Raw genomic sequence first — 7,403 nt, 5'->3', positions numbered from 1 at the left:
CCCCCACCCCCCAACCCCACCCCTCCTGTCTTTTTCCTCAGCTTCTGACTTCGCCTGACTGCCTTGTCACTCAGTCCGGGACAGCAAGAGCGACAAGAAAAGTGTATATAACAAGCACACTGGAAATGATATGAAACCCCAGCAAAGTGCTCTTACGATGGAGGGGGGCAACTGCAAGAGTGTTGTTTGATGTTATTTAAAATAGCTCAAACAACAAAGCAAACAAACAAACAAAAAACCCGATAATCACAAATAACCTGAATTTATTTGGCAAGAGAAAAAAAATAAATAGTTATTGGAATTGCTACTTTTGTGTTACCATGACCAAAATATCTGACAGAACCAACTGGAGGGAGGAGAAAGGTTTTTTTGTTGGTTTTTGTTTTGTTTTGTTTTGTTTTTTTTGTTGGTTTTTGTTTTGTTTTGTTTTGTTTTTCCTCTCCAGTTTTACAAGCAGAATTTCAAACCATCCACAGGGAAGAAATTGTGTCTGGGCAGTTCTTTCTGTGGTGGCGGGGACATAGGGACATGTGGCAGAGGATGTTCCAAAGGCTGGCTGGAGCCTGCGGAGCGGAGCGGATTCTAACCTGAGCCAGGAGCAGGGCTACAGACTTCAGAGGCATGTCTCCCTCTAGTGGTGACCTACTTCCTCCAGCCAGGCTCTACCTCAAAAAGGTTCCACTGTCTCAAAATGGTGCCACCAGCTGGTGACCAAGTGCCCCAAGTGCGAACCTGAAGAGTACAGGCTAGTAAAGCACCGCTGTCACACTGGAACTTGTATAGCACTGAAAGTGAGTGAACTAAAACTCACACGACAGCAAAAAGGGCGTGGGGGGGAATGTGCGCAGCCGCACACTCACGCGGGGTGGGACAAATGCTCTTCCACACAGTTCTGAGATTCGAACGCGGTGCACGATGATGTCGTCTTAGTTTCTTTCCCCCACCCCCACCCCCCATGGTACCGTAAAATACTCTTAACAAAAGCAACTGAGAAAATAAACGCGTAACCCTTTATAAGAGAAATGGTTTCTTTTGGCTCATATTTCAAGCCACAGCCCACCGTGTTGAGAAAGTAAGACGGCAAGAACTTGAAGCATCTGGTCACGCGTTTCAGGGTGCACAGAGAGAAGAGGGCAGCGAACAAAGGCGTGTTCATGGTCCCCACCAGCTCACTGCCGGCACCAGTAGGTCCTGCCTACAATTACGAGGGATCGTCCCATGTCGATTAACAAAAGCCCATTCCCCCTGGGTGTTCTCAGAGACTCCTCTCCCAGGTGAGTCTAGATTTTGTCAAGGTGACAACACTAACCATCGCAGAAGGATGAGACATCAAGTAGATGTCTGGAATGGCCCCTCCCCACTGCGGGTCTCTGTGCATCGGTCCTGGGCTGGGCTGCAGTATCCCGCGGTTACACTTGCTGTGTACACACAGGGCTCCCGCTGTCTCTCTCAGAAGCAGCGTGATGCTGTGCAAGTGCCCATAGCTCCCCTTCTGCATCTGATCTCTTCTCTGTTCCCTAGTGCGGCAATCAGCAAAACAGAACTCTTTGAGCGTGGGAGTGAAAAGGACAGGCTGAGGCTCGAGACCGGACACCCTGCCAGGATAACGGGAGACGGAACACGGACAGTAAGGAGGTGAGGAAAGCTAACAGTCAAGAGGCCTTGGGTTTGAGGACAGGCTCTGGCGGCTGATGGGGGAGGAAGAAGAGCTGGAGATAAAACCGAGAACCTCTGGAGACCACCTGCAGGCAGCACTAACATGACCACAGGCAGCACGGGTCAGTTCAGATCAGCGAACTCATGGCTACCACAGGGACCAGGACCTTTAACAAGTGAGTGTGGGGTCGCTATGAGTCGGACAGATGTGGGAAGCCTGGGTTGGAACTAAAACTAGAGTCCCCTACACACAAGAGCTACATACACGAAGCTTCTCTAGGGACAGTGCAATGGACAGGGGGCTTGGGAGAGTTGCCACCTCCAGGAGGCAGCAGTCAGTCCAGGGTGGGACTTGAAGCTGAGATTCTCAGAGGGCTGTCCAGGACTGAGAAAGCCCGGAGAGCCTGAGACTAAATGAGCTGCCGCTAAGAAATCCTGGGAGCTGTGCAGTGAGGCAGTTCCTGGGAAAGCCTGCCTGGATGATTGTGTCTACATGGTGCCTCGGGATGCGGTGCCTCAGGATGCGTGTTAATCTTGGCTCTAGGATCAGAGGCTCAAGATCAGGGTCCCAGGGCGGGAGAGATGGCTCAGCGGTTAAGAGCACTGACTCCTCTTCCCAAGGTCCTGAGTTCAAGTCCCAGCAACCACATGGTGGCTCATAACCATCTGTAATGAGATCTTGTGCCCTCTTCTGGTGCATCTGAAGACAGCTACAGTGTACTTAATAGAATAATAAATAAATCTTTGGCCAGAGCAAGTGGGGGTTAGAGCAAGCAGAGGTCTTGAGTTCAATTCCCAGCAACCACATGATTTCTCACAACCATCTGTACATCTACATAAAATAAATAAGTAAATCTTTAAAAAAAAAAAATCAGGGTCCCAAAGATGGTTCACCACGAGAAGGAGCAAGTTGCAAATCATGATGACCTAAGTTTGATCCCTGGAACCTACTGCTCTCTACAGGTTTGTCCCAGCATATGCACACTAGTGCATGCACACACACACACACACACACACACACACACACACACCACATATAGGAAATAAATGTTCAAGTCGTATGTTCAATTTAACAAGTTTGTGGCCAGCCCGGGCTACAGAGGATCTTGTACACCTGAGGTCAGCAGGGGCAGGCAAATCACCATGGGCCATCTTTCCTGCCTCCCTAGCTCTGGGCTAAAGAGAAGGCACTGGGCTTGAGCACCCAGATTAGAAAGGAGAGCGGGAGGCTGCTCTAGTGAGACAGTTCCTGCCAGAGTCTGCCTGGACGACCGTGCCTTCGTGGTGCCTCAGGATGCTTGCTAACCATACTACAATGAACAGCTCATCAAGGCAGCACAAGTGAATTCAGACTAGACCGCAGGCTTCTGGATGCCATGGAACAGCCCCTCACCGGGGAGGTGGAGGACACAAGTATATACAGTAGAGTGAAGAGTAACTCCTGTCTGTGATCAGGTGGGTGAGTGGGCATGGCCTGGCCCTTCCTGGGTGGTGTGTGCTCTGGGACCATCGAGTCTTAACCCTCATCCAGCCAATTTCCCAGAGAAAAGGAGTGCTAGGCCTTTTTGGGTATGGTTTATTTATATATACAAGTGTGCTATCTGCATCATCTGTGCCTTCATGCCTCGCTATTAGCTCCTGAGGCAGGCCTAGCTTTTTTAAGCCCTGAGGGGAAGCAGGGTCACTGTTTTCCTTTTTGTAGTCTGAGATCTAGAACAGTGATTTCCTGGGGTCGTTGCGCTCGATACAGGATTTTATGTAGCAGAAGCTCATGATTTTAGCCTCACATCCTGTCACCCCCTAAATGCTGACTGTATAGAATGCTGACATTTCCTGAGATTTGAGGCAATACATCCTTTCCATCCTACCTAGGCAGGGTTACCTACCTTGATGGGAGAAAGGCTAAGGCGGGAATTTTACACGGGAGAGTACCTGTCTCCCAATAGGAAAGCATGCCCACGTCTGTTCAGGGGAAACATCACCCGGAAAGTGAAAGGGCTTTCCAAACTGACAGTCAAGATCAACTACCTAGCCAGGAGCCTGCTGCAGGGGCTGTGTGTCCATCTCAGTTCCCAAATGAAGGCTTCTGTCACTGCAGTTCAGGCTGCGCACTGCCCTGGTTTGTAGCAATGGAAACCCAGAGACTGACTGTGCAATTAGACAGCATAAATCCACATTGTCTTTCCCGGAGGTGGAAAACTAGTTGTGGAGGTTGAAAAAGCCATGCAGTTCCATAAGAGAAGGACAAATGTAACTGCTGCTTCCTAGGGAGGTTTGCGTCCTCTGCCCAGGACTCAGTTGTGGAGAAGTGTGCAGGGTCAAGGAACACACGTACCTTGTGGTTCTTTTATGGCCCAGCACTGCTTCCCATTGCACTGAAGTCCTTGTCATAAAAGGTGAGCATGACTGAACTGCTGCCCAGTGATGTGAGCATGCTGTCTTGTCTACTGCACCCCAAATGTGGGTGGAGAGGAAATAGTTTATGTTTGCCAAAAGGCTTGATTAGTGTAAGACCCCCCCCACACACACACACACACACATACCTCTCAAGAAAGGACTGCTGTAGTGTTAATTTGGAGCTTTGGTTTCTTTAACAAAACAAAAAACAACAAAAAAACAAAAAACAAACAAACAAAACCCCACACATTATGGGAATGTCCCATTCCAGGTGTGGGATATGGGGCTGATTCTAGCAGCTGACGATGCTCTGCTATTTGACTTAGTCAGCTGCAGATAGTTTCTAGTTTCTTCAGTTGTGTGACATTTGGAAGTCCGAGGCTTTCTCAGAGGGTACATACATGCTAGGTCCCCAAGAGTTGTGGTGGGGCTGTTATTTGTTGGTGGCCATGGTTTAAGTAGTCTTAAGAAATTAGAAATCCTGATGGCAGAGATCAAACTTGCCCCAAGAAAGCAGTGCCGCAATTGGTAGGAAGTAGTCTAACGATGATAACGTGGCCCACTTAATGACCCCTGGGCTTATTCAGAGATAGCTTTACTCTCCTCTCTATCCTTTTTCCTCCTTTCCAGTGTTAAGGGTTTAAAAGAGTAGAAGGAAGGAGTGAAGGACGTTGTAATGGCTCCTCCTGCTTGTCCACTTGACTACATCTATGATGAACTACAATCCAGAAATGGAGGGCACACTTGTGATCTAGATCTTGTGGCTGGAAGACACAGGTTTCTGACTTGGCTCTTGACATGGAGATCTTTTTTTTTTTTTTTTTTTTTTGGTTTTTCAAGACAGGGTTTCTCTGTGTAGCCCTGGCTGTCCTGGAACTCACTCTGTAGACCAGGCTGGCCTCGAACTCAGAAATNTCTCTGTGTAGCCCTGGCTGTCCTGGAACTCACTCTGTAGACCAGGCTGGCCTCGAACTCAGAAATCCGCCTGCCTCTGCCTCCGAAGTGCTGGGATTAAAGGCGTGCGCCACCACGCCCGGCTGACATGGAGATCTTGAGGCCTAGTGGCCAAGACAATTTTAGGTCCCCGGGGTGAGGTAGTACACACCTTTAATCCCAGGAGACTGAGGAAGCAGATCTCTGAGTTCAAGGTTAGCCTGGGACAGAGCAAGTTCCAGATTCAGGCATGATGGTAGACACCTTTAATCGGGGCCACACCTTCTGCTGGAGGCCTACGTGAAGACCCGGGGAGAAAGAAGCTTCAGTCGACTTTGACTGCCTGCACTTTACTTACTCGCCAGCATGTCTGATGGGAGCTACTTCTGCCTACGAAAGGCCAGCGTCAACAACTAACCTCATGGGACTGAGCAACTACTGGATTCATGGACGTCCCATTCACAGCTGCCCACTGTTGGGTTAGTTGGACTACAGAATGTAAGCCATTACAATAAACGCCTTTAATATACAGAGACAGTCCACAAGTTCTGTGACTCTAGAGACCCCTCATACAGATGTAAGAAAGAACCCACAAAGTAGCATAAGACAACATACAGACTGTGGAGGAGCTATAGACCTTCAAGAACCTCCAGACAGGGGGCAATGAACACTAACTAGAACTGGACACATGGAGAAAGCACTGACTTGGAGATGTGGAGAATGGCTTTGCTACACATTTTTCATGAACTAGACAAGGAAGGGATGTTACTTGACTCTAGTAGGTCTCAGAATTCTCGTGGATAAAGCTGGGTGGCTCATAAGGGACCAACAGATGTACTGCAAAATACCCCCAAGTTGAATTTCAGGTCCCTGCATTACTAAGATAACCTAAATGGGGTTGCAGATGGAGCCCAGTCAATAGACTGCTTGCCTGGCACACAGAGAGCCGAGAGTTGGATCCTAGCACTGCACAAGCAGGGTATACTCTGCAGGCCCAGCGCTCAGGAGGCAGACCATACAAGTTTATTTGAGCTTACCATTCCAGAGGGATGAGAGTCCATCGTGGGAGGGAATAGTGACAACTGTTAGCAATCATGGTAGCAGGAACGACAAGACCTCCCATCTCAAATCACAAGTAGGAAGCAGAAAACTGAACTGGGAATGGTGAAAATACCCATGGAAGGAGTTTCAGAGCCAAAGTGTGGAGCAGAGACTAAAGGAACAACCTTCCAGAGACTGCCCCACCTGGGGATCCATCCCGTATACAATCACCAAACCCAGGCACTATTGCGGATGCCAACAAGAGCCTGATATAGCTGTCTCCTGAGGGGCTCTGCCAGTGCCTGGCAAATACAGAGGTGGATGCTCACAGCCAGCCATTGGACGGACCACAGGGTCACCAATGAAGGAGCTAGAGAAAGTACCCAAGGAGCTGAAGGGGTTTGCAGCCCCATAGGAGGAACAACAATATGAACAAATCAGTACCCCCAGAGTTCCTTGGGACTAAACCACCAACCAAGGAGTACACATGGTGAGACTCATGTCTCTAGCTGCATATGTAGCAGAGGATGGCCTAGTCAGTCATCAATGGGAGGAGAGGCCCTTGGTCCTGTGAATGTTCTATACCCCAGTATGGGGGAATGTCTGGGCCAGGGAGTGGGAGTGGGTGGGTCGGGGAGCAGGGGGATAGGGGATTTTCGGATTTAACCAGGAAAGAGGATAACATTTGAAATGTAAATAAAGAAAATATCTAATAAAAAAAAAAGTCCCAAGCCCACTTGCAGCAAAGCCATATTTCCCAAACCTTCCCATACAGCCCCACCAAGGAGACCAAATATTCAAACATCTGAGCCTACTGGGGTACATTCTCATGTAAATTACCACAGGCAGCTACACAAAACACAATGGAGCAAAAAACCAAGCGATTTTTATTCGGCATTCTCAAGTTTTGCTTGTCCCATCAGCAGTTTTCACCAAATTTCTTTACTTGAAATTTAAAATTTACATGTATGAGGGTTTTGCCTGCACGTATGTCTGTGTACCCTGTACAGGCCTGCTGGCTGAGGCCAGAAGAGGGTATCAGAACCCCTGGAACTGGAGTTGCAGTTTTGAGCTACCATGTGGGTGTTGGGTGTACTCTTGACTGCTGTGCCTTATTTTAACCTTAATCCTGCATTTCCGCAAGTTTTCACACGAGAAAGGCTTGGCTCTGCATTGTGTCTTAACATAAGGACAGTCTTCAGAGGATCTGCTCTCTGGGCACACTGAAAAGTTTTGGGTTTGGGGGTCAAGGGGAACACTAAAGTGGAGTGTAAAGATCTTAAGTGTTACTAACTCCATAGGCAGGTGGAGAGCACTGCGGTGGGGGTGCTCACTAGAGCAGAGAACAAGACACAGAGTGAGGGTCCTGTTTCGGA

The sequence above is a fragment of the Mus caroli genome, chromosome 18 (genome assembly GCF_900094665.2).
Source record: "Mus caroli chromosome 18, CAROLI_EIJ_v1.1, whole genome shotgun sequence".
In the NCBI taxonomy this organism is placed as follows: domain Eukaryota; kingdom Metazoa; phylum Chordata; class Mammalia; order Rodentia; family Muridae; genus Mus; species Mus caroli.
This window is presented reverse-complemented; position numbering follows the sequence as displayed.